At 40.2% G+C, this 26,942-nt stretch overlaps 1 long non-coding RNA gene across 3 annotated transcripts; it reads left to right on the top strand.

The window, feature by feature from the left end:
• Positions 1 to 267: 267 nt before the first annotated feature.
• On the top strand, positions 268 to 26,643 carry LOC133282641 (uncharacterized). 3 transcript variants are annotated; one of them, XR_009747682.1, is made up of 5 exons: positions 268 to 742; positions 2,549 to 2,692; positions 3,272 to 3,397; positions 18,703 to 18,841; positions 19,786 to 21,363. It is a non-coding gene; the product is annotated as an uncharacterized LOC133282641 (long non-coding RNA). The 3 variants fall into 3 exon arrangements; XR_009747683.1 differs by lacking the exon at positions 268 to 742 and adding an exon at positions 24,264 to 26,643 and having other exon boundaries at positions 2,490 to 2,692; positions 19,786 to 20,378; XR_009747681.1 differs by lacking the exon at positions 268 to 742 and having other exon boundaries at positions 2,490 to 2,692.
• Positions 26,644 to 26,942: the final 299 nt, after the last annotated feature.

Here is a 26,942-nt window from a genome sequence, read left to right as displayed (position 1 = left end):
TGTATTAACAGGTGAGTGGGAGAGCATGGTTGGAGTGGTCTGGCTTTCGAGTCACCCCGTGGTGGCCGAGGCTCCTGCTTCCAGCCTATGCCAGGGGAAGAATGACGAGCAAGGTGGCTCGTGGTGGGAGAAGGACATGTGGAAAATGGCAGAAGGATGGAATGGAAGGGTAGAAGTTAACAGAGGAGGTGAAAACCACTGTGGGTGCGAACAAAAAAAGGAAACAAAGTACAGGAACAATGCACGGTAAATTTGAGTGATAAAAGGGGGGAAAAGACAAGAGAGGGAGTCTGAGAAGGGCACGTAAATGAGGCATGAACCAAAAGGAGGCATTTTGCCCTCATTCCTGGGGCTTACATGTCTTGTGCCACAGAGTTCAGGTGAAGGCTAGCTGTATGACTGATTGTATTCGGTGTGAATAGGGGGGGCAGAAGATGGTACAGAGAAAGAAACACAGAGAAAGAATCAGGGCAGAGAACAAAGAAGGACTTGGATTGTAGGTAAAATATAGAAAGAAACAAAAAAAAGTTGCTGGGGGAAGAAGAGTGAACCGTGGATATCCTTGGCAAACACACAAAGGTAGTTGACACTTTGGCACAGGATCATCGTAATCCAGAATACAGTTTTCATCTAATTATTTGCTTGGAAGAGCAGTTATCATCCCATCAGAGACCTTAACAACTCCCTGTTCCATTCTCCCACGCATCAGCCATGGTATCAGCAGGGCTTTTACATGAAAATGGTAACAATGAAGAAATCGCTCCTGGGCAAGGCAGTCTTCTTTGCACCTTCTGTCTTTCCCCCCCCCCCCCCCCCCCCCCCCCTTCTGCTTACCACAATAGTTTTGGTCGATTTGTTTTGTGGTTTGAAGAGTGGGGGATTATTTTGGGAAGATGGCCCATCAGTATTGTGTTGGCCTTGTATGGGGAAAAGTTCTGTTCTGAAGAAGGACACTGTTGAGGTGTTCCCTAAAAATGTGCTGATGGGATTGCTGTGATGTTCTCTGGATATGCATTCCATGGCAAGTCTTCCACAGGTGAAAATCCTTTGTTCCCATTTTTCATGTGATTTATTTGCTTGCATTCTTGTGACTTATTTTGGTCGGAAGGACTGCAGGTGCCTTGCACGTTCATAGATCGAATGGTGATTTGGGGCAGAGTGGAATGAACTTTTGGAGAGTAGGGATGGGCACTCAGGCATGGGCAGGATGGTTCTGTTCCCAATAACAGTGTTAAAACCTGTTCTCTTTACGGGTATGGTTCCATTAACATTCAGGTGATGATTTTGTAATTTTGCGTAGAGATCCTTTGGTGGAAAATGCTGGTACTTATTTATTATGCATATGAAAAATAGAGCACAAAAGGAATAAGGTGCTCATAGGACCCTGCTGTAGATCTGCCAGGCTAATATTACAGCTGCCTTTGCAGGAATGCTATCTTGGTGTATTATCTGTCAGCACCACGCAAACAAAACATTATCACATGGGTACAAAAGTTTGCTTTGTAAGCAGGTTAATCATCATGAAATCATCCATATACGAACTTTTATGTGTCCTTAATTCTTTCTTCAAGTGTTCATACGTGTATGAATGTCTGTGTATCTTTGCCCTTGTGCCAGTCATTTTGAGCACAAACACTGCTGGTAGCAGCACCAGTTGTATCTCAAGAGGCCAATACTGTAATTAGTGAGATTTGAGGCCTAAATACTGAGACAAATTTAAGTTTCTAATATCAGAAATGAAGATCCAGTCTTTGTTCAAAAAGGGGATGAGGGGTGGCAGTAGTTTAAAGCTTCTCAGTCTGACACTGGAAAGGAATTCACAATGTATTTTTAGAGTGTTATAAAAATCTCTTACATAATGCTCATTAATTCTTAGGTTTTAGGGAAGAGCACTGGGCTTTGTGTATAAGAGTGTTGACCGGCTAAGCCACTGAAAGGGGCTGTTTTGGGCTGGTTTGTTGTTTTTTTTCTTTTAACTTCTTGGATACAAAAAGCTGCAAATACTCAATTATTACCGGGTGTTGCTTTTGTTTGGGCGTGCATGAATATTTTTCTGGAAACTCTGTCTTATTTTTGGAAGTCTTTATCGTTTTAAAACATATGTTATATCACCCTGTCTGAGATACAGGATAGCTACAAACTGGGTGGGGTTTTCTTTTTTTCCCCTCCCTCTTAACTGCAGCTAGTTACGTTATGGATTAACATTCAGGAATATCTGCAGTGAAACATTACTTGTGTAGCTGTGTAAGACTTACTTAAGCAATTTAACTTATATTACAGAATCATGACTTTCCTCGTAGTAATGCATGCAATTACTATATAGTTCTGCCTGTCCTGTTGATTTTCAAAATCATCAATTAGTCTTAACTGCCAGGTCCTCACACAGCTCTTAACAAAGGGCTATTCAGGAAATTAAGTCGGTTAAATGATACTCCCTAATTTAATTCTAGTTATATATAGTTATCGTTGTGTAGCTGTAAGGATTATTTTTTTTTTTTTAACACGATATCATGGGAAAGAGATGCTTTTGTTTGGTCTTTTTCAACAGACACGTGACCAAGGCAGCTTTGAAGCCTTTCTGAAGAGTCCTTGCTTCTGTAGGATGTTAAATGTGGAGTTTCCAGCTATGCACTTCATTCTACAGACTTAGTCACTCTTATGTCATACCAATAAGTAAGAATTGCTCAGATGAGTGCAGTGAGTCCTAAATTGTTATTGGAGAATCTACATGGGTCACAAGTGCAAAACAAAAGCTTCATTTATACTTTCTTTTCCAGTTGGGAGAAAATGAAAGTAATTACAGCTCAATGGCAGGGAGGGAGGATCCTTATAGGTCCCTTCTGATTTGAGATATCCTATGAATGCTATGGTTCTGAGGCTCAAAAAAAGGATTATTAATAACCTGTTTGTCACCCAGGTCTCCTGCCAGCAAGGGCTCTCTCTTTCCCTCTGTGGTGCTTTGTTTCTGCAGTTTTCCTGGAAGGAGGCTCTGACACCACAGAGAGCCAGCCCTGCTCTGCAGTGTTTGGTTGCCTGCATTTGCTAAAGGACACTTGTCCTGTGAGATGCAAAGCAGCTCACTGAAGGGAGCTGGGGAGACCTTGCAGCAGGGAAGAGGAACTGCTGTTCTCTGAAGCCACCTGGAAGAATCTGGAATCTGCTGCAGTTCCTGCAGTAGCAGAGTCTGTCCTTGCTTTCTCACTGCCATTCTCCCATGAAACCTATGTTACGGCCCTAGTTCCCACTTGCACTTTCCTTTTTTTCCAGTGAGAACCACAATTTCCTTCTGTCTGTGGAGAGGAAGCAAGGATGCTTTGCAGCCTCTTGTCACCCATTTATTTCATCCACGAAGGAAACAGGGAGAAGCGGAAGATATTCAGCTTAGAAATAATACTTGGTAAGACTAAATCTTCACTGAGCTTATTGCTCTCATTGGCAATATGTTTGCTCACACTTTTAAGTACTCTGGCATCCAGCTTGTGTTCACATGCAATTCAGAATGTCAGAAATCATCTGTAAAGGGCACACAGTGACACACAGTCTTAGTTCATATAATGGAAAAAAACATGTTTATAAGTACTGGTTTTCTCCGCATTTAACTATTTTATTCTCTGGTGTCTTATGTGGTTTCAGATCTTCTTGATATTGTTTCCACCAAACAGGCTTTCACAACATCTTGCTTGCTAGCTCTCACACACAGAAACTCACGTGCTGGCTAAAGGGTGAACTCATGTTGCCTTTCATGTAGAACAGCTCAGATACAGTCTCCCTGTTCTCCCCAGCCATGTATTTTCACTTACAGAACTGGAATTGCTACTCTTCCTTTTGTCAAATTTGCTTGATAATTGGGTAGTGGGTTAAAGTTATGACTGACATACACATAAACACTCGCAGCATGTGGGATTGCCCTCATTTCTTTGGTTGGCATGGCTAAAACTGGTCATTTTAAACTGACTGAAACTGTATGTTACCAGACAACCCAGCCTGTGGAAAAAAAAATTAAAAAGCCTCAATTACTAACCATTTGAAGGATAGCTGAAAGTCACCATTGCTGGTTCAGTGATGTGTCACATCAGGAATGTGATTCTTTTTGCTGTGTGTGCCAATAACTCGGAAGAAAAACAGCTTGAAAGCTGGAGATACAGGTGTATGCGAGGCCAAATTAGACCCCAATCCTACACAAAACTCCACACGGGCAGATTGATTTGCCTTGGCACTTTCAGCATTTAATGCTATGCTAAAACTGAAAAAAAAACCCTAAAACAAAACACCCACCCCCCCAAAAAAAAAACCTAAAACCAGCCCACAAAAATCACATTAGCAGAATCAAAATTGCTTTTATTTTCAGGGTCACCACACTCAGCAGTATGTTACAGAAAAAGGATGAACCCAGTATGGAGTTGCTGATAATTCCTGAGTTGGTTTGACATATGCAGAATGCTGTTGACTTCAACAGGCTTATTTAACACATTTGTTTCTTTTGGGTTTAGGATTAGTAAAAAAAGCAATTTTGTGAGGCTGTACTGATAAGGTTGCCTATGTGGACTGTAGGCCTGGAGTTGCAAGGCTTGGGTTGCACAGGCAGAGCAGCAGAAACACTTCTGCTTCAGCCAGGAGTTAACCGTGATTAGGGTAAATAACCTCTTCAGAACTACTCACAGGACTTTTATTAAATGCTGTTCAGGAAAAGGAAAAAAAAAAAAGTTTCCCAAAGCAAGCAGTAGCACTCAAAGATCTGGGAAAATAAATGGCCAAAGCTATCATGCTGTGACAGCTCTGGAAAACCTTTACACAGTTTCATAAAACAAACACATCTGATGTTCTATTCTCTGGGTAGGTCTTTACATTAGAAGTTCATACTTAACACAAAAGGTGAGAAAAAATGGTTCTCTTGCTCCAAATGTTTGCTGAGCACATATTGGTGAATTAAGTATCATTCCAGTGGTGTACCATATCAGTCAGGCTCTATCAACACATTCAGATGTACAGCAGTTTTGTGGAACTTTTCTGCTGCCTTTGATGTGTGTGACTGAGGGGAGGTGGAGATCATTTCAGCCTGTGCTGTGGGCTTAATATTCAAAGGAGCTACTTTCTCTGGATCTCAAGAATTGTAGAAAATAAAACAATTGTCTGCGGGCTTGCTCTTGTTCTCAAGAAGTATGAAACATTCCAGTGGACTGATAGCTATGTGTTATTTCATTTGCTTTCAACACCAATATTTGAGCTTCTTCTAGTTTTTATGAACTATCTGATGTTTTCATGTTCAGTTAGAAATAGATATATTGAAAACTGTTAAAATTTCACCATTTTGGCCCGGGAACCCAAAGAGAGGGTGGTGATGATTAAAAACACATACCAAATCAAAGTTATGCGGGATCTGACTGATTAGCAGCTGGCCAATAGCAGTGTTGAAAGTAAGAAAGGAAACCACACTTGCTAATACTCATTCATTAATTTCTACTTATGTATGTTGTGTTTCTCTTAAACGTCCAAGAGATCACAGGTTCATAAAGGAAAAAAAAAAAACTTTACAGGAATATAACTCACAGGACCATTCCAAAATTCCAGCATAATAACAAGGAAAATTGATTTAAAGTGCTTCATAGTGTATGAAGCCATGAAAAGTAAGGTAATGCTGTTTATTTCTCACAGAGGCTTTCACTGAACCAAGAGTAGATGGAACTTTCTGGGTTTCAAGCGATACATACTGTGGCAATAAGTTTGTCAGTATCCTTTGGTTTTTCATCAGTAACTGGGAAATACTAAGAACTACACCAAATTCAGTCCCTGTTACAACTGTTACAGGCATTATTACACCAGAGGGACCCAATTACAACTTTTTAATTCTGGGTTCTTTATAGGTAAAGCAGGGGTATAGGCAGCACCGAGTGTGCACTTGTTTGGGAGGGAAGCCCTTTGACTCTAAATATCTTCTGTGGTAATAGTGGTGGGGGATTGTGAAGATAACTTGCTACTTAGATTCATCTTTGGTTCAATACCTCTTGGTTCCTATTATGAATAGGTAAAAAGTTAAAATGCAGGCATTCTCTGTAATGTTAACACGTGAATAGTGTTTTAGAGATTTGGTTTGGGTTTGTGCAGCAGATTGTTTTGTGAGACAGAGCCCTTCATAGAAACCAGACTATTTTACTTGTATTCTTTGGCATTTGCATTTATAAAAGCTACTCATGTTTACACACACATACACATGATATTGTTCATGTATATTGTTCATCTGGTAAGGAAGAAATAAAAAAAGAAATTGATACCAGTCTGCATATGCATTCAAAAGCTTAGTGAATTCTCCAAGCTCTGCTGTGGATCAAATTTCATGAATCTGCAATAAAAAAAAATAATCCTTTTTTACCTTGTCTTTGAGTGTTCTGGGGTGAGTTTGTAAGGTTTGAATTACTAGGTAATCACCAAGAAGTCTCCTTTTCATGAGCCTGCAGCTGGGAAATGGACAATTTAATATTGATGGAAAGAACAAACTCTCCTTCTCCCTTCTTTCCCTTTTCTTCTCTACACTTCTGATTCATCATTTTCTTCTCTAAGGTGCCTATCCTGAAATCGCCTTTGTGGAAGTCCAAAATGAACTACAAAGCAAGAGTAGAGCCCAGTTTTTCAAAATCCCATTTATTGACTTTAGTGAGTGTCATATGACACAAAGTTACGACTATTCAAGAAAGAAAAATCCAGTTCATTGACATATCCACAATTATTATTCAGCTAAGAAACTAACTTTACATGAATCTGCAGGCTTTCCTTTTGAAATATTTATGGAATACTCTGCCATCGCCATGCCAGGGTAAAGTATGGAAATAATCAGTTCTGGCTTCTAAAAGAAGGAAAATATTAAACCTTCATTGAAAATGAATAGACACAAAGATTGAACTCTAGTAGAAGTAAACAAGTGTCTGTAGTATGGTGCAGACATATGTAGACATGTGGACACCTGTGCTGTCTGCCCAGCATGTCTTTAAAGATGCCATCGTTTAATGGTATTGTCTAGGAAGGTTTCTGGATAACACACCTTCCACTGCTGTTCACTCCTAGATCCATTTTGGCCCTTTCAAACAAGTTGGGCAAGAAGTTGAAGTTAATTCCTGAAGTTTAGCACATGACAATTTTTTAGATTAAGGACATGTTCTGTCTTATTTAAACCAACTGCTGGAAATCCACTGTGATGAATGAGAAAGGACAACCCCAGTGCAGAGTCTCCAGGGACTGCTAGGTCTAAGGCAAACATAAAATTAACCCTCTTCAGGCTTTCTACTCCAAAGGAACTCTGCACTTAAAGGAATGTGAGATTCTGTTTGGAGACTACAGAAGTCATGGGACTGGACTGAACTAAGCGCTCCAAATGGTTTCCCACTTCTCCATTTCTGGATATAAATGAGTAAAAACCTTTGCTGATGACTACTCTGCTGGTTGAGCTGGTTGAGCTACACTTCCCGTGTCTAAGTCTGGTGGGAGCTGAACTGAACAAGCTTTTCTGACGTCTTGCTTTGGCCTGTGAGAGATTTGTTTATGCAGGCAGACTGGTTCTCATGGTTGAAGCCACTTGCTTTCTCCCTGTGTGGTCTTTCTGTCCAATGAAGGGTGGTACTGTGGGTCTGTGAGGAGCATCATGTCATGGTCTGAGCAGCTGGAAGAGGGGAGGTTACAAAACCAAACAAGGGAACAGAGATGCCCTAGGGCTGTATTAGAAATAGTGGCTTCTCCCATCTGTTCTCTCAAATTCTCCATATACTGAGTGCTGGTAGTCTGGCTAGCATGGTAGTTTCCTGGGATATCTGAATGTAAGGGGAATTGTGCTATTTAAAAGATACGTCTTTTATTGTTTTTCGTAACCAAGATCAAAAATGGCCCAGATTCATGATGCTTACCTGACCTGTGGTGGCCTTTTTCCCCTGATGATTTAAAAGTGGACTTGAGAAGCAGAGATGTTTTAATTTCTTCAATTTCTTTTTATTTTTCTTTCATTTTTTCCCCTCTTCATTCTCTTCCACACTTAAAAAAATCCTGCAAATACCCAAAACATTCTTTCAGCAGCATGAGATATGTGCACACCAGTGCCTCCCAAGGTATAGATTTTAGTAAGGAAGGAAGACACGCATTTTTTGTATAACTGTTGCCATTACACAAGAGTACAGGATAGGAAGGCAGTTCTTAAGAAGCTCCTCCCTGGCCTGGAAGGGCATCATGTCCGATTAAGACAACTTACTTAATTCCACACATTGGTAAATGAACAAGGATGGGGAAGGGCATGTATATGAAAGAGGAGGACTTTTTAATCTTGCAAGCTGACCTCAGGGGGTTTGGTTCAGAAACAGACAGGAGTTATATAGAATTCCCATAATACAGCTGGTGCACCCATAACTGCATTGGCTATAATAGGATTTTTTACTGTGCTAGGAATGAAATATCGGGCTCTCACTGTTATCTTTCCTTGTGCAGCTGTAAAGAATTTATTTGTGAGTTTTACAATATCCAGAGGTGGTTCCTTTGTACCCTTTTTCAATAAAGTTGAAATGCCAAAAGTTTTTTAGTTTCTTATTACTCTCTTTGCCCAGTACAAAGCCCTTGTAGCAATCCTGAGACTGACACATCTGTCCTATCGTGAACCTTTTCTGAAAGAGACCAATTTCCATGCATAGATGGTCCTTCTAATGCCATTTTTAGTTAGCCCAAATATTGAGTCTTTTCCAGCATCTTGAGTTCAACGAGCTCATGCCAGACTAGTGAGACTTTTATTAACGGTTCTGAACAGTTACGTTATTTTATCAATTCTTGACAAGACTCTGGGTCATACCGCAGATTTTAGGCATTCTGTGTTCAGTGTATTGAAATTTCTTGTGAGCCTGAAGTGTCCCACCTTAGAATGGAAAAAATGTCATACATGAATGTGGGGATAAAAACGTTTCACTAGAAAAGGATACCTCAATTGCCCAGAATACAGAGGAATCAGGGAGCCATTTCATTGCCACATGGTTGCTTGCTTCCTCATCTCTCTTTGGTGAGACTACTGATTTTTAAAGAGTTTGGCTCTGGTTTGTCAGTGCCTTAAGTGGAAGCAGGAGAAGGCACTTGATGTGACTTCCCAAATACTCCACTTTCCATTGTCAGTCAGTGGCGGCTCGTGAGAGTCGTTCTGGATTTGATACTGCTGTTTGCGCGTATTCCATCCTGACAGACATAGTCCTTTTTTAAAAAAAAATCTGTCAGTATTAAAGGTAACTTTCATGTTAATGGAAATGACAACTAGCAAAGAAATACACAATAATAAAAAGAGTATATTTTAGGTTATATTTCTTTTTCTTCCTGCATCCTGATTCCTTAAAAATTAATATAATTGATGTTAAGAAATGCACCTTTTTTTCCACTGAGACTTTTTTCACTGTCTTTTATGAATCCCCTTTCACCTCCGTAGGTGCTTGTCATGTCTAGGGAAACAGTAAATTTTAAATTCAGATGCAGCAGGTCTGATGATGTTGTCTATTCACAAGTGAGTTTCCCCTTGAAACGAGGATGGACCAAGCATTGCTGCTAAGGAGTGAGGAAATAACAGACTCCAAATTTCTGGAAGGACATGAGGGAAACTGTGAAGAAAATCTTTTTCTTAACCTTTTATAGTGAATCTACCACACATACAAATATCTTCAACAGCTATTACCCAACAGTCTCCTTCTCATTCAAGAAGTACTTGGACAGATGGAAGTCAAAACAATAGGGGACTAATAAACTGTTTCAAGGTTCCCAAATTAGGTCTGCTTAAAAGTAAAAAATGGATTTATAAATGCTAGCATCCAGTCAGAGTGTTGCCACTGATTTCCATGGTTCTGGCAGTATCTGGCTCCTAGCACAAATACAGATGTTGTGATTTGTTTTCCATCCTTTCTGATGTCAATGTAAACAGTCTTTTGGATGGATTTGGATATTTCTCTGCGTGAATATGAAGCCTAACTCAACAGTATTGTGCTAGTTTATGAGAAGCAGAAGGGGAATGTGACATATTTAGTGACATTGTCCAAGCTATCTGAAACACAGAAAATGTCTTACATAATGAAAAGCATATTAGAGTTTAAAACATGTTACATATTCATTGTCTAAGTGTACACTAGAAGCCAACTGTCTCAAGATTTGAGCTGAAAATGACCAAGCCAAAGCAAAAGGCATAGAAATAGTCAATATGATTTAAACAATTCACTATCTAAATCTTCTGAAGCTATTAGAATGTTTCTTGATGATACTGTCTTTTCTCTGAAGATGCATGAGAGAAGTCAGTTCATATAGGATTGAGTGCAGTACTCTGAGAAGGCAAGATTACCCCATTCTTTCCTATTCTTTTAAGAATAATCTGATGCATTTTTCCCTGAATATATATCTGTATCTTTGCTCTTGTCTTGCAATTATTTGAATTCAGTTATCTGCATTTCCCAAGGAAGTCTTACATACAGGCCCACATTAGCAATAGAGTGTCTGTACAGCTTACAAACTAGTAATAGAATTTGACAGAAGGCCCTTAAGCCCATTTTTTAACCAATTTACTGGAAAATTTTCAGGAGTTATTTTTCAGGAACAGTTAAGACAAACAGATGAATGATAAGTGGGTTTCATATGTAAATCCTGCCTGGTTTGCTCTTCCAGGTGCTGCATTTGGTATGAGAATGCAGGGGTCAGTGTGCCGCACAGCAAGGGATGCTCTAGCATACCACAGGCAGCATACATGCCTTGATTTTGAAGTCCGATCACTCTGTGCTCAGCTAAGAACATAGTTTACCACAAAAGGTTCAGCAAAAACTACTGCTAAAATTGCTCAGTGGTCAGTTGTGTTTCTCAAAATTAATTTCCAGGCTGAGCAGCTGCCTGCTGTGAGGAGGTTTATGGTAGGTAGACTGCACAAGATGTCTAAGACCTTGCCAAGACAAGATAACCAAGACCTATTCTAAGCAGCACATTTTAGAATATGCACTTGCTTAGGCACATTATTATTATTCTAAATGTCTTGAAGTTACGTTCTAAGTCTTTGTCACCATAGAAATAATTACACAATTACTTACCAGTTTTTCCAAAGAAGGACTGATTGTGTATCTTGGTACAGATACAGTGGTTCTCCAAGGGATTAAAGAATTATTTGTCTGCAAATAAGATACTGTCTCTTCACTATGCAGGACCTCGCAGGAAAGGAGCAGCTGACAGCCAGGCTGACCAAACACATTTGGGGCTATTGGGTGACAAGAAGCTCTCCATGACCTGGCTTCAGTGTGTGCCTGAGCCCATGTGCTGGGCTGCATCCCCAGAGCGTGAGCAGCAGGTTGAGGGAGGGGATTCTCCCACTCTGCTGTGCTCTGGGGAGAGCCCCCTGCAGTCCTGCATCCAGGCCTGGTGCAACAACACAAGAGGGACATAGAGCTGTTGGAGCAAGTCCAGAGGAGGCCACGGAGATGCTGCAAGGGCTGGAGCAGCTCTGCTCTGGAGACAGGCTGAGAGAGCTGGGCTGGTTCAGCCTGGAGAAGAGAAGGATCCTTAAGGGGAGACCTTAGAGCAGCTGCCAGTGCCTGAAGGGGCTCCAAGAAAGCTGGAGAGGGGCTTTGGACAAGGGCCTGTAGGGACAGGACAAGAGGGAATGGCTTTAACCTGACAGCAGGGAGATTGAGATGAGATCTTCGGCAGAAGTTCTTCCCTGTGAGGGTGCTGAGGCCATGGCACAGGTTGCCCAAAGCAGCCGCGGCTATTTATACTACATAAATATATGTATAAAACCATAAATGCTATAACATTAGCATCTGGACATTTTGCTTTGCTTCTCCTCTAAAATTACCTATTTTGTAATTCTTTTTGAGACTGATCCTTCAGAACGTGAAATCACAGCAGAGTATTTTATATAATGGTGCAGTGTCTCTTTTCCTTCCCAAAGAGGAACAAATTGGTCTTAGGGTACTTTGTTGTGGTGGTTTAAACACCTCTGTCTCCTTCATTTAACCTGGTAGATAGTCATCCTTTTAGGGACTCTTACCCCTTTCCCAAAAAGGTGGGCAGGTTTTACTTTTGTCCCCCAGCACTCTTTGAACAGGAGAATCTCAGTCTTTTCCTTCAGATGCCAGCATCACTGATGTCCAGGAAAGTGGCACATGACACCCAGCATGACACCAAGCCCGTCCCACATGGCAGACTGGTTGCATATTTACTGGTGACGTCCGGAGATACAGTTCATAGAACCATGGAATCCCAGACTGGTTGGGTTGGAAGGGACCTTAAAGCTCATCCAGTTCCAACCCCTGCCACAGGAAGGAACGCCTTTCCCTAGACCAGGTTGCTCCAAGCCCCGTCCACCCTGGCCTTGAATACTGCTGGGGATGAGGCAGCCACAGCTTCTCTGGGCAACCTGTGCCAGGGCCTCACCACCCTCACAGTGAAGAACTTAATCCCTATGTCCAACCTGAACTTCCCCTGTTTAATTTTGAATCCATTCCCCTTTTCCTATCACTACAGTCCCTGATGAAGAGTCCCTCTCCAGCACCCTTGTAGGCCCTCTTCAGGTACTGGAAGGCTGCTATGAGGTCTTCCTCAGTTTCATCTTGCAGGAAGCACTACTGAAAGATGCATTGGAGCATCCTGTATGTTTTGACTGTGCAAAAGAGTTTAGCTATATCACCTAGTCAGGGCAGATTTGGCCATGCAAGCTACCAATTTGTTTATTCAACAGTTAATCTTTCTTTAAATAGTGGAAGCTTAAATCTGAAATCCACTGGTTTCCTAGGACCTTTTAAGTCAGCTTTCAAAGGCAGTCTTTTATTGCTGGTTATAAACCCCTTTACAGAAGGAAAACTTTAAGTCTGAATATTAAAGTGTTTAAAGTTTTTAAAGTTCCTTTTTGGATTCTGAACCTATTATTAAAGCAGGATGGAAATGAGTTTGCACTCTGCCTTTTACGCAGAGCATCCGTACTGCCAGAGTCCAAAATGAAGTCACTTTTTTGGATTAGGCGCTGACCGCAGAAGTCTTAGAAATGCCACTTGTAATTAAAAACATTGTGCCTGGATCCTTCTGTCTTTATCGAGCTTAAATGGCCACTGAAAACAATACAAGTTGAGACTGAGTAACAACAGCAAGCTCATGTCCTCTACTTTCTAATATATTTAACTGTTTATGGATGCTTGGAAAGCTTTGTACATTTTGTATGTTTCAACAGTAAAATGGATGCAATTTCCTCTGACTTTGATAGTGATTATAACAGTTAGTGCTCCGTGAGGCCAAGCAGAGCCACCTTTCCTTGTCCCCTTCTCCATCCCATATGAGATTGACTGTCAGCCCTTCAGTGCAGACAAATCTGTTAGCTGTTGTTGCAGATTTCTTTGGTTGGTTGTTTGGGGTTTTTTTTTTCAGTTTTATCTGTTGTATTTCTACTAATGCTTTGTCTGCTTTATGGATCAGAGACTTTCATCTAGCTGGCTGGAGGAGCTTAGCACAAGGCAGCCCTGATCCTGCCTGAGCTATCACAATATCAATACTAATTGCACAGCATTTTAATTCATCAAAATGCTATGTGAACTGGATGGGGTATATTCAGGAAAGGATGACTGCAGGCACCTGAACACAGGTTTGGTTGGAACTGAAGCACTAAGCAGAATCCTGTGGTCAAAAATATACCCTTCCAGCTGCTGGCAGCTGTAGGCCCATTGGCTTGTTCCTTTTTGACTCCACATTTGACTCAACACATTCCAGTTGGACATCTCTCACCCTAACTCTCACTGCACTTTGGAGGGTACACATCTTTCTGTTCAAGTTCCCTCCTCTGCCCCTGGTACATATTCTCAGGATATATAGGAACAGAGCCTTCCAATAATAAAGATCTGGACACATTTTTTCAACACATCACAGGGACAGAAGAGAGCTAGCTGGCAGTTAGGGCCATCTCCCCATCCCTCCAGAAACACATGCCAGATTCCAGGAGGATTAAGTAGAAAAGGTGAATATGGCCATGCAGAGTAGTGATCACAGCATTTACCTTGCTCCCAGGGCACTTTGTTTTGTACTATCCTCCAACACCATCAGGCAAGGAAGAACGTCTCTGTGGGCACAGCTCAAAACTCAAGAGTTCCCCATGTTTGCTGACTGCAGTGTAGAAGTATCTCAAGGTATGTCCCCAGTCAGCAGCTTGGTGGCCATTGAGGTCTCTACACTTCACTCAGCAGCCCCTGGGCTCACAACGGGTCCCAGGCTCCTCTCCTGCCTGGAGATGGAGCTTAAAAGCATTTTGTTTAGTTGTGTTTTGTTTTTTCCCTGGCACAAGAAGGTCTCAGTATCAGTGAATTCTTTGCAATGACATCTTTTCAGAGGGATCCCCATTTCACCATTAAATCATCTGTGCCCAAGTTTAGATTCTTTCTGATGAGGACTCCCAAATGTGCTGAATTTGCATGAAGTTACTTAGTGCACTTAGCTAATGTGTGCACTAAATACACACATTTATTTAGTGCATTTCTCCTCTGTTTTGTGACCACAAAACAGAGGAGAAATGCCAACAGCTCATTAACCCATGTATCCCCCTCCTTTTAACTGTATTCATTGTATCATTTACCAATGCAGCAGAAGTACTACAGCCAACTGTCAGGAGAGGTTTGAGGGTCAAGTATAGCATCCAGGCATCCAGTCCCAGAGCTGCTCAAGTGACTAGGAACTGGGAAATCACCCACTGTCCTGCAGCACACTGATCTATAATGCTTCACAGTTGAGCAGCAACCTTTGTTTTTTGTATTCTTTTCTTAAAATGCATCCACAAATCTGAGTGTCATGCTCCTTACCAAGTTACCCAGCTGCCATATTTATAGGTAGTTCATCAAATCCCAACCTTCAGACAAGAGTAAAGTTGTGGGTAAGAAACTACTAATGATTTCTGATCCAGTGCTGGTCAAAGAGGTTCGCAGATCATCTTCAGTTCCTGACAGCAGTGGTGATGTTTAGAAATACTACAGCCTGCAAGAGGGGTGGAAGGGCTATGAATAGTACTGGTATCATACAGTGCAATTCCGGTTTTGTCAATGAATCAGCAGTATTCAGAGAGCTGTAAATGGTAATTCTTGCTCTGTGCCTGCTGACAGTGCAGGATGGTGTGCTGGGCGTTTGTGGGCACTGTTGAGCCAGAGCTGTGTTGGAAGGCCTCTGGATTGCTGCTATCAGAGCCAGGGTCAAGAAACATTCTTCCGTGAAGTAAAATCCAACATGAACATTGTGGTTAAGGGCTCTGCCTCACCAGTGTAGGTGTGTTACACTAGATAACAGCTTGGCAAAACAAATGGCAGGTTACCCTGCAAGTAAGGCCCTCTTCTTTTTTTGTTTGTTTGCATCAAGATGGCATGTATGTCAGTCAAAAATGTTTTAACTAAATGTGAAAGTTTGCCTCTTCCCTTTTGGAATGGAGACAGGGCACTAAAAGCAGGGGGTTAACTGAGGCCCTGTGGTCTGTGGGTACATAAGGGAAAGAATCAAGAAGGAATTCTGTACATTATGAACTGGTTTGGTTAATGAAAACTGAATATATTTGACACATACAACATTTTAAATATCTCTTAAAATAGTTTACTGGCAAACTTTTAAAGCCATAGGTATTTCTGCACTGAGCCATGGAACTGTGAAGGAGTTCTCTCATGATGTTCTGCACATAGAAAATGTCAAGAAAGGCAAAAATGGCAGCTTTAGAGATGGGAAAAAATGGAAAACTCCTGCACATGCTGATAATTCCTGATGCATGCACTTATGCTGGCAAACACACGCACGCACACACACTATTTGTGCAAAGCCATTTCATGACAGAGGAGTAGAATAAGATGAAATTAGGAGCAGAACAGACTTTAAATGCAGCAGCTATGAGAGAACAGCGAGAGGAAAATACAGAAAGTCAAGGACACTGCCAGGTATGACACTGAGATACGAGATCATAGAATCATACAGTGGTTAGGGTTAGAAAGGAGCATAAGATCATCAAGTTCCACCCCACCCCATGGGCGGGGACACCTCACAGTAGACCACGGTACCCAAGCCCCTTCCAACCTGGCCTTGAACACTGCCAGGGATGGAGCATTCAGAACTTCTTTGGGCAACTTGTGCCAGTGCCTCACCAGCCCATGCTGTTTTTCCCAAGAAAGCTACCAAAGGTAGCTACCAGCAAAGCTGCCAGCAGCCAACACGTGGTCAAGGGGAAGAACAATCAGATTTCTCTTCCCACAGCTATTAATGTGCAAACAAACACTTCTCAATGGGATAGAAGCATTGCATGTGGCATTGTCACAGGACTAAAGACTGCAGTCTGATGGTTATAGATGTTTACTATCATCAAATGAGAGCTTCAATGAAACCATGCTTCCCTGCACCACATTACCATAAGGGAGTTGAAGAACAAATTGAGATTCACTGATAAATTATGGCTCATATATCCTGCTACAAACACTGCCTTAGCATTTGAAATGCATGACAGAAAACTCCTAAATGATCACTGACCTTCAAACAGAAGGGGGAAGAAAGCCAGACCCAACTTGACAATATCTTCTCTGAAGCAAAAAACCCTGTGTTTAACCGTATTCTCATGAAAGATCATCTGTGCCACAAGAGGATAAATTTGGAGCATTCTCAGTTTCAGAGTGAATATTTTATATAAACACACTAAGCAGTATAGGAAAAATACAGTGCTCTCCACAACAGTAATGCTCAGTGAGCTAAAAACACAGACTGGGCCAGATCTTAGCTATAATTCCCAATGCAACCTATTCTCGAGTACAAAGTCTCCTGAGAGATACCTTACATAACAGGAAATTGTGGATAATAACAGAAAATACATCAAAGCCATTTCAGATATTTCTAACACAAGTAGTATATACTAAATGTTAAGGGGGGGGGGGGGGGGGGAGAACCTAAACCTGCGCATATTAGCATTTAGATTTTTATTTTGTAAGGGTTGGAATATTTCTTCCATGAGCAGGGTTTATAAATTTGCTAGGGTGTGGAGTTCTGACCAGTCTGTTGTATGTTACATTCAGATTGTATGATCTCAACAGGAGAGCACAGAAAGGGAACAGACATAGCCGATCAGAAGCAGTCAGGGAACATTAACTGCATACATGCATAATTTTTAGTACGGTGACCTGATGGAGATTTTGCAAGGATTTCAAAATACTACAGCATACAAGGAACAGGAAGAGTGAAACCTTCAAGCCCTTTTGTGTTTCCATACACATGCTAACAAATACAAAAAGACAGTATTCTAAACAGGTTTTAATTCGTAACAGCCTCTCAGGTTTCAGCAGGGATTTTCAAAAGAGAATAACCGAGTGCTTTGAAAATAGTAGAAGGCTGCAGCAATACATAAAACCAAATTTGATGTTATGTCAATGTATCCCATACCGGAATAACTACATGAACAACAAAATGCAAAAGCAAGGGACCTTCCCAGCCAGTGCTGTGGGTCCATCCATCAGTCTCTGTACCTGGTGTCTGTTCATTTTCTAAGCTACGGAAGTATATTACGCTAACTTAAATGTGCAAAAAGGAGAATTTAAATTTATCAAGCAGGTTTATTTCAACGTTGCACAAGTCTGTTGAATGCTGCGGGCTAACGTAGTCAGAGTGCTAGGTCAGAGTCAGGGATTGTAGATTATGGAGTTTTAAAACACACTGAAATTAACGGAGCACAATCCACAGATCCATGGTTTTATACCAGCCTGTCTCATTCTAAGGTCAAACAAGAAGTTTCCTGACAAGAGCTATAGACCTGTCTCTCTGCTTGCTCTGCTGCTGACATAGCTGGTTAGCTAAATAACACCTAAAATTCCCCCCCCCCCCCCCCCCCCCAAAATCTACAAATTTAGGTTAAAACCAAAAAAGTTATGGTAACCTAAGTGTCTCTAAGTTTTGCAATAATCCTCCAGTACTTTTTGCATCCCAAAAGGCTCCAGATGTGACCAGCCACTGCAAAATTGCAAGTTGTTTATCAGCATTCAGTGCTGCAAACTGGCACCTGTAATTTCACTCTCACTTTGAACCACCAGAATTAAGATATCCAGAAAACCTTACTAAGACAGGTTTCTGTGTATTAATACATAAGCATTTATAGTAAAATGCCGTGTCTGCCACCCTCAAGATAGGGGCACAGCATCTGATGCTTCCCCCTGCTCAGCTGCACGCATGCAGCATGATCCAAGTGTTTCTCTCTGCTGGGTGTTAAGGGTATCTGTATCAAGGAAAAGGGAGAAAATGGATATAAACCAGTTACTGGCAGTGCTGTTTTTAAACACACTGTTATTTTTACCCCCATCTTTTCTGCCATTTTAAGCCATGAGGATGACAGCAGAGTGATGAGGCTTGCCACTGCCCATCCATGGGCTTGCTGCGGCAGTGCTCGTGCCATATACATACATATGTATATAAATGATGACTAGATCCCACAAACTTCACTTGCACAAATAATTTCTACCACTGATGCTGAATCCCTTTGGAGAGATAATGGGGTCCCCAGCACTTGCAATCACCAACAGATTGCAGAGTGGGGAGAGAGGGTCATGGGGAGCCTGAACGCTTGTGCAGAATTCAAGTATTCCCTGGTTTTGATTGCATTCCCTTCCTGATCTGGTCTGTTGTTTTGGGGAGGAAAGCTTCCTCCTGACTACTTCTTTCTGAAAATGAGTGCCACCTTTTTCATTTTTACAGGTGATGAATTCTGCTGTTGATAGAAGTTACAAAATAAGCCATGCTATACCCTAGGGGCAGATGTATTTTCAGAAAGTCACCTCCTTATTTGTGAGAAGCACCTGCCAATTAATATGCTTAAAAATATCACTGGAGTTATGTAAGAGCTTTAAAAATTCTTCTGCTTCTTGACTCTGCAGCACTTCACCTATTACTTAAAGTAATCAAGCTTTGATGTGCTTTAAGATAAACTCAAAACCAAACAGCCCTAATTTAACATATGCAAGAAATCCTTAAATTCTTCCTCTTGTGCATAATCATTCAAACCTGTCCATGTGGTGTTCAGCCTGATCTTGCACTAATCATCTTGCTGTAAGTGGCAATCTGTATCCCTGATCAGGCTGCCCTCAACCATGGTACTGGTGTTACTGGCCACACCATGATTCTCCATTAACGATACAAAAGTGTATGTGACACTGTTTGCAGTTTATTGGCATTCAGATGGCAATGGGTGAATGAACTCCAGGCTCAGTGTATCAAATCAGCTGCCCAGGGCCGTTCTGATGTCCAATCATTCTGCTTTTCTAATCATTTTCTAAGATAAGACTTCATGGAAATGACTCTTCAGCAGCAAGTTCCAGCAAAGATCTTCCTTGAAGATAGTTTTGAGGGTGAGAGGAGAATCATTTCATGTGACGTGGTTCTCTACTAGGAGTTACACATACACCCGAGCTGCAGAGAGCATAAGGGCAGAGTAAACTTGCTGGTTTGTGCTGTAAAATGCAGTGTGTAATACAAATATTGAGTCCTTCATAGCTACTCTTTTGTGTACAGTGTGTTTGAAGCAATAAGGGTTTTCTGGCTTAAACTGATGGAAGATACTGAAAGGGATACATGTTATTTTCTTTTTTTTCAGGAACTGATTCAGGGCACTGAAGTTAATGAGGATTTTCCTTCTGTGAGCTTTGGATCAGGCTTTAAGGCTAAGAGTTCGAACTAAATAGAGAAATAAATATCCTGCAGACACACTTTCTCATTCATGACCCATTCAGAGGTTTGTAGGGCTGGACCTCTGGTGCAGGAGGACCTATTTCTGTACTACAGGTACTCCAGGAAAGCACCAATAGCTGGTAAGCGCCTACCCTTTCTGTAGTGTTGCAACTTCAGTAAAACCAAGTACATTCAAGACTGATGACTTGATTCTCTCATCAGAAAGATATGCGAGTAAGAATTGTTGTCTATCTTGTAAAAACAGCGCTACACTTGTACATGCATGTGTAGAGCTGTTAAAGATTTTACAAGATACATGGGAATGTGTGCCTGCTTATCTAAGGAAAGAAGTGAGCTCAACATTAACAACAAAAAAATCCACCCTCTCGCCGAGACCTTGCCTGCCAAGTTTTAGCTGTGTGTTCTCTGTTTGCGGCACATACTCCCACATCCTGCAGTGAGAGGTGAACATACTCTTTAATGTAGAGTGAAGATTTAGGAGCAAATTCTACTTTCATTTACATCATTAAAATCCTAATGAGGCTGTAAATCAGGGTAAGAATATGGTTGAGGTCGATAGGGTTGGATGGATTTAAATGACTGTAGAATTTGTCCATTTTAGGAGGAAATATAAACCAGACTAGCCAGAGAAGAGCTCTGAAACAAATACAAGTGCTGAGAGAAAAAAATTTCACATTCTGAACAGGGTAAGAACAGCCCTCAATTTTGGGTCTGAATGGTTTGCTTCTTACTGAAAAGAGGTAATGGTGAAAAAGTTTCCTGTCCTCAGCTTCAATAGCCAATAACAAATATGTTAAACTGGCCAAACAATAATTTGCAAAAGGTTGAAATGCAGTTTTTTGCTGAAATATCCATGATAGGGTGGTAATTAGAACTATATCTCTGTATGTCAGGGTTTACTGTTTTCTTTCAGCTATTAAAAAAACTTCATGTATTTCCCAAAATATACCAACACAACTGCATTTTCCATGATTCCTAGGTTTGGTTTGTTTGGTTGGTTTTTTTTTTTGTCTGTAGGCTTCAGTGTTTCAAATATTACATAATGTGAGATGATCTATCAATACATGCACATTATATTCACTGAGACCTTAAGTTATACACGGACAGGGAATTTGTTCTTGAGCTGAAACTGCAGTACGTTTAATTACACCTAAATGCAATCTGAAGTTGCTTTTTATTCTGTATTATGCCTCAAGAGAAAAAAAAACAAACCCCAAATCAACAAACAAAACAACACCAAAACCACCCTGCAGTTGGTAGTGTTTTCTGCGTATGTAGTTACTGCTTAATAGTTTTGCAGGTAGTGCATGTCTAGGATGGTGGTGTGCACCCAAGCAGCTGCCATTTCGTGAGCTGTTGTATGCTATCAGCCTTTCTTGCTTTCCCTAGCAGGCTTTTATTTTGAGATTAGCAGTTTTCCATTATATTTGAAGTCTTAATTAATGTTGTTTTGTAGTTTTTCACTATAAGAGAGCACAATTCAGAAGCTGAAGAAGGCAGCCCATCTGATATGCCCTGTCCACAGCACTGGTTTAAATGAAAGCCTCCACCAGGCACACAGCCTACGGAGTCAGCCTCTCAGCTGAGCTGCAGCCAACTTGTTTTTGTATTCCTTATAAAGACATGCAGTACTTGCCAGGAAATACAAGAAAATAACATGAACCACTAAAACAGTAGTTGTTTTTATTGGAAATTATTAAAACAAACAGTAATGTAATCATATATAAACTTTAATATTAGCATTCTAGAGCAAAATTATTTCTGATGAGTAGAAGCATAGTATCAAGGACCATTTTGTCTTACAAATAATATTAATATGAGCTGATGCAAGTGGTGAGATTGCCAAATATAATTTTGCTGACACAAGACATGTAATGAGAATCTATGGAATACAGCATATAAACCCATTGTCTTGTGAGCAAAGCTCACATCTTCGAACTGCACAGCAGCAAATCTATGATTCAATTGTGAAGCTCTTTCCTTACAGGCAGCATTAATTCCATACACCACTGATGTTAATTATGTTTCTATGAGAGAGACACAAACCTGATTATTTTTTTCTAAAATGGGAAGGAAGAGGTGGTAAAAATCCAAGACAAGATTCTATGTAAGACTTCAAACCTGCCAAGAGAAGTTGTAGATAAATAATTACATTTAAGCAGACTTAAAAATTGAAATTATTGGATTTTTTTCCTTTGTTATGTATGATCCCAGTTCAAAATTACCTGTTTCCTTTAAAAAATGTGCAGTGCCTGTTTTAATGCATCATTTGGTGTACCTAACAATATCACAACACATCCCAGCATTTGAAATACAGATTTTAAGACTGGCTTATACAGAAGGCAGCACTGAAGGGAATCAGAGTCATAGAACCATTTAGGTTGGAAAAGACCTTTAAGATCATCAAGTCCAACTATAAACCTAATGAAAAGGTCTGAGAATTTATGCTATATTGTTGAAAGTACTTAATACCTAAATTCTTGAGAGCCAAGCAAGTGACCTGCAGTGCCCTCTTGGAAGTTGCTATGTAACCCAGGAGTTAGCAATTCCTAATTAAATGTAAAACCATGTGTGCAGAAACATACTTTCCAATTTAATGCTTTAATAATAAAACATACATTAAAACTAGTAAAGCTTATAGTTAGATTCCTAGTGAAAACATTCAGTCTAAATAACCATTGGATTTTTAAAACATTTGCTTAAAATGTGCTATTGGTGTGAGCAGTCCTCATAGTAAATCTATTAGCCAAAATACTCACTAAAAGCAAACAAAGGAGCACAGACATAACCAAACCAAACTCAACTTTCTGTCTTAGTTTACACTCGTGAGAGCATTTTTTAAAACATGTTTCCAGCTCTTTATGAGTCCCCCTGTGATAGGCACTGAATCTTTCAAAACATCTAAGCACTGTTCTTTACAGAATTGGAAAATACATAAATACACCTTTGCACCCAAACGACAACAAAGGAACTTTTATGGCAATAGAACGATGTAAGGTGGCAAAGTCAAGCACTAAAACAGCCAGGAAGAGCTGGTGTGGCTCTTGCCCATGAAACTTCAGTTTCTACCCATATGCATCACTACCTGTGCTGATGCAATTCTTAAAGGACATGTACTTAGGCTACTTTTTTTGAAAGACCATCTGCTAATTTAGCACATGTAATAAATTTACAGTCTACTGACTTTTTATTCAACCTAATTTTTCTATATGTGGCCACAGCCTTATGTAGAGCATAGTACCTTTTTTGACCCGAACTATTAACTTTCTCCTAGATTTGCCTATGATTGTCATGTTTCTAACATCTAATTTTCAGAATGGCAATGAAAATAATAAGGATGCAAACCGAGGTAAAGAGAAGATGAAAACGAACACATTTTGGTGCCCAGATTGAGAATGTCCATGTTCTTTCTTCTGACCAATTATCATTTTTATTGTTCTGTATGCTCATTTCCATTAAAAGCTTAAACTCTACCTAGCTGTAACCATTGGTACCTGAAACCACACTGCATTTTCAACCCCAACCCCTTTTTTGGCTGCTTTCTATCCTAGAGATGTCAACAGTAGAGAGAAAGGCATAAATTTCCCCCCCCTAAAGTTATCTAAGCTGGTCTGCTTCTGGGTGTACCTGGAGACACATGTCTTGTCAATGCAGGCAGTTTAGCTATCACAGCCCTGTCAAGACCAGCAGTCTAAATATCCCTTCACCTGACTTCACTTGTACATTTAATACATTAGAAATTGGCATGACTGACTGAACCTGTGGTCAAAGCCTCAGGAAGGTGTTCTTAACCACCAGTCTGCCATTTTGTATAGCGTGGAAGACACTAAGGAGACTGTAGTAATACAGGCTGGGATTTTACACACCAAAACCTTCCCATTAACAGTGAGATTTGATGCTGAAAGGTGACAATATTAACGACTTTGATGCCTGAGGAAGGACAGCTGTACTAGCAGGTTGCCTCCTAGTGCCATGCTAAGGTAGTGACTGAGAAGGCAAAACACCAAATCAACAGTATCAATGCAGGTATTTTACAGAGAGTCCCACATTTAATTAATGAGTTAATTTCTTCTTATAAAATTTAATGCCTGCTTTTAAGAGTGGATCATAATTTTGAAGTAAAGAGTAAAAATTATCTTAAATCCATTTAAAAAAAATAAAAAGACTATTTGTCCACCCCCAAAAAGGTTGTTTCTGGTTTCTGTTGTGACCATCATGACTAAGGTTTCTATCAAGAGAAACACGTTGTTTTAAGAAGTTTGTAGCAGGGACATTCTGCATAATTTTTTCTACTTCAAACTTTAATTTAGCTCAATCAACACTTTATCTTTTAGTGTAATAAACTGTTACTGTCTCTTTACACATATCATATATATGATGAAAAAGGAAAAAAAAACAAACTAAACCAAAACCCCAAAATGTTTGTCCTGCGTTCTTTTCATTTTCTTATGGGGATGTCTTTTGGAACCACAGCTCCTCCATCTTCTTCCTAGAGATGATATACATAATCTGTACTTCTCCATGCTTGCTTGACAGAAGTAAATAATTTTTTTTAATCTCCCACCCTCCAGATCTTTCAGTAAGAACAGTCAAGTGAATTTCACACCTCATACAATTGCAAAGGAATTACAGCCACATTGACAACACTTAACTCAGTTTGCTTCCAGGGTAATGTATTGCTGGTAAGAAGTAAAATTTACAATCGATAAAACGTATCTTTGAAAACGAAATACAGCAGCGTAAGGGAATATTATCTGTATTTCACTTTAAACATACATATGAGAAAACAGATGACAATCCCCAATGTAGTATCTAGTAGCCGTAGACAAAGGAGACAGAATTGCTTTGTGCATGGCTCAGTGTATTGCGCAGGGATCAAACGCGAATATGTGCACAGATCAAAGGGGGCACAATGCAAGTCATAATCTATCCAACACTCACCTCAGTTTACACAAAGATCCCCCTGACCTGGTGCAGACTTATCTGAAGCACTCCACTTGCCAGCTGTAAGGAGAAAAGCACCGTAAGTTAAAAACATCAAAGTATGCTTCTGCGGTGCCCCACATTACAGAGCCTACTGTGGAAACAGGCTCCTCGTGGAGCCTGTTCAGCTTACGGAGAAGGAGCATGCAGCTCTCCATCAGGAGAGGAGGAAGGAGCCCCGAGGAAAAAAAAAGGCAGGAATGTTATATATTAAAAACCTAAGTGAGGTAACCTGCAGAAACTGCTCAGGTAGCTTCTTTCACTCAATCTGCTCATCTATCAAAATTCCTTTAAGATCTTGTAGAAGTGACACACAATTGTACTTCTTGCACAAACAGCAGCAAAAAGGTCTGAGGATGAGTAACACAGATGAAACAGCACTTTTACAAGCAGTGCAATTACACTCTGGTCTTGTCCTTCACAGATTACGCCTCTTTGCAACTGCAAGAAGCAGTAGGAACCCTGCGTATCCTTGGGAATTAATTTTTATATTTGGAAGGTCTAAACCATCACAGTTTCAGTTTTCAACTGAAAATGGGGAAAGAATTCCTAAGGTTCAGCTGTTTAAAAAACCTTCAATAAAACTGTCAAGAAGAAAAAGTTTTACTTGTTCCCACAGGATTCATTTCCCAAATAAACGCAACATGGCATTTGAATATGTTTATATTGTGACTTCAAGAGTTTTTGTTATGTAGTTGAAATATAATAGTATTCAATAACAGCTGATGCCAGAGTTATTTTTAAAATGGATAATACTGACAGCAGTCAGACATATTACATGCTTAATTTGAATAAGTTTACGATTCACTTGCATTACAGAAATTGTATTTTGCTGTCATTATAAAAATTACATTATTGAAGTACTGCATGATTTTAATACCAAATTATCTTTTCACAGGAAGAAAAAAAAAATAAATCTGTGTGGTCAATTATACTGTATTAAAATCCGAAACACCATTTTCGTATTGAATTGCAAACACTTCTTTGTGCGTTGTTTCTTCTCTGCAGCTTTACCATTTCATCAGATACAACCTCACGGTTGAGTTTTACAGAACAGGTCTGAATTGGAAAAAATAGATTATTAATACTGGGATCTGTTATGCTAAATATATGTGTTAATAATCTGTGTTCTATTATGCTTATCTTCTGTGGGTTTTGGCTAGTTTTCAAGGTCCCAAATATCAATGAGTTTTTTAGTAAGCATGGAGTAGGTTACTATATTAGGGATAGAATGGCTAAATGGGTGAGACCAAGGAAATGCACCGAAAGCTGTTGTCTGTGGAGTTGTAAATAGTTCCCAGCAGACATGTTGCTGCTTACTCTGCTAAGGCTCAATGAAGCCAAAAGCACTGGGCCAAGAGAAGCAGATTGTTTTATTTGCTTGAATTCATGGGTGGCCCTTACTGCTCTAGGTCAGTTATTAATGAGGAAAAGAAGGTTAATGGAAATAGGAGGTGCTGACAGTCAAACATTTATCTTTCTGTGGAACCCATGTAATACCAGATAAAAATAGTACTCATATGCTGATTACAAAGTGAGATGCTTTTCAAACATGTCTGAATTTAACCAGACTTTTTTAGTATGTGATACAAAAAGAGTGTATCTACAATAAATAATAGCAATACACACAATGCATTAATGTGACTGCCTAATTTCTCTAGCTATAATTAAACTCTAGAGATGGCTCAACATCCAGCCTGATGCTGTTTCTGAAAAAGCTACTGTTGCTCTTCTCATACAGGATATCCAAGCTTGAGGGGTGAATTTCTTCCCCATTCCATTCCTTGCTTGTTCTGTAAGCAAGCCAAGGCAGTGCCTGGACTCCGGTGAAAAGCATTCTTCTTTATCTGCCAATTTCTTTTGTCTGCTTTATTGAAAAAGCTGCACCATCAGAATGCAGGCAAAGAAGGATCACGTTAAATAGCAGGAGATGGGGTGGCACTACAGGGCTGGCCTCACAAAATAGGCAGCTAAGGGTATGTTCCAATTAGTGCAGTGCAATGAAGATCTACAGCACAACAGAGCTGGTGCTATGGACCTATATCCACACTGTATTTTTGGGGAGGTTCACATCAGACTAATTCAAGTATGGTTCCGTGGACATTCTGTCCATGGGACGGAATTCTGCCACATTGGAACAAACTTTCTGGAGTCTTACAGTGCATCCTTTGGCTCAACTTCATCTGAAAGGAAACTAACTTGCACACTTCATGGTGCAAGCAAAAGAATGGTAAGTTAGGATCACTGGGAAATCATCGTGAATAGCA

This window comes from Pezoporus flaviventris, unplaced genomic scaffold (genome assembly GCF_033815535.1).
Source record: "Pezoporus flaviventris isolate CSIRO_AGI_PZ_B2104156 unplaced genomic scaffold, CSIRO_AGI_Pfla_v1 ptg000131l, whole genome shotgun sequence".
Taxonomy (NCBI): Eukaryota; Metazoa; Chordata; class Aves; order Psittaciformes; family Psittacidae; genus Pezoporus; species Pezoporus flaviventris.
This window is presented reverse-complemented; position numbering and strand designations above follow the sequence as displayed.